Below are 1,356 nucleotides of genomic sequence, written 5' to 3'. Positions count from 1 at the left end.
CCATCGCGTGGACGTATCGACGACCGCTTACTGTCCAATGTTTTGGATCAAGAAACTGCTTTGGCTTACTTCGAAAATAGGCCTATTTTGACTCTTTCGCGCGTGCGCACTGTTGCATGCGTCGTCCATGAGTATAATGCATGCCACAAATTCTAGAGCGGATTCTTCAGCGTCTGACGCGTAATATCCTTTGAGTTGTGACTGAAGTTGGAGTTGTACAAAAGAGTAGTTCGGCTCTCGATTGTTTCTCTCAACAAGAAGTTGTTGAAATACGATGTACTTCCATTATGCTGAGCGCCTTATCTATATGATGCAAGATGTGCCGCAAAGGGCCCCCCATTGTGTGTTCTTTTGTGTTGTAGGAATCTTTGGAATTCTTGTCAGATTTCCGAGGGAGTGCATTGGGTACAATACCCTTAATAGGGTATACTACTTGGGCGTCACATTGGGGGCGGGGGGATCCCCTTTACCGCATATCGTGCTGGGTATCGCCTCAGGCCTCGAGTGTGAGAGATCTTGTGCCCAGAGTACGCCACTTGTGAGTTAAATTTGAATAAAATCTGGTACACTGTGTTATTTGATTGCATAGAAACGTCACAATTTGAATTCCCCAGACTAAAGACATTGTTGCTGTACTTCGTGATTCGGGGCAAGCTTTTGCATAGCGACCACCATCTCTGGAATGGACTGGTTCCTTTGTGCCCTTCTTATCCATTGAGAACAGTGTATTGTTGCAAGGCGTCTCTTATGTAACTAAGCAAAAGCTTGCCCCGAATCACGAGGTATAGCAACAGTGGCTTTAGTGTGGAGAATTCTAGTTGTGGTGTTCACGTGAATTTAAAGAAGTCAGTGTACCAGATTTTATTCAAATTTAACTCGCAAATGGCTTATTCGTGGATCTGTGTGAGAGTACACTCCTGTGGAGGGATCTCCTTCGGACAGGAGGATGAGATGATGAATATATGGGCCTTAGAATGTGGCAGGTAGAGGAATATTCTTGGACCGAACCGCTCGACTAAAAATAAACCCAGACGGAGAGGAGGGGATGCTTCAACTTCCCACCGGTGTTAACACGCAGCAAGAAGAAATGCGTTCTTTGGGAGAGTTTTAAATACTGTCGATGCTGCAGCCCTTTAAAAGGCAGTGCTGGATAAAGCAACCTCCAACAAGGGATCTGTTGAAGTATGAACTCATGGTAGGTTTCCACTTGCTTGCGGGGCAACGATATGTTCCGAGAGATCGATCAAAACCGGGAACTGCCATTGAATGCTGTTTCCGTCAGGTCCTGAACCATTTTGTACACCATTTAGCGCCACCTCGCGTCCAAATGACCGTTTGCACATCGCCGCTTTGTCG

The sequence above is a fragment of the Acanthaster planci genome, linkage group LG21 (genome assembly GCF_054643075.1).
Source record: "Acanthaster planci isolate LZ-2023a linkage group LG21, COTS_SCS, whole genome shotgun sequence".
NCBI classification, from domain to species: Eukaryota; Metazoa; Echinodermata; class Asteroidea; order Valvatida; family Acanthasteridae; genus Acanthaster; species Acanthaster planci.
The sequence above is the reverse complement of the archived record's forward strand: the minus strand, read 5'-3'. Positions refer to the sequence as shown.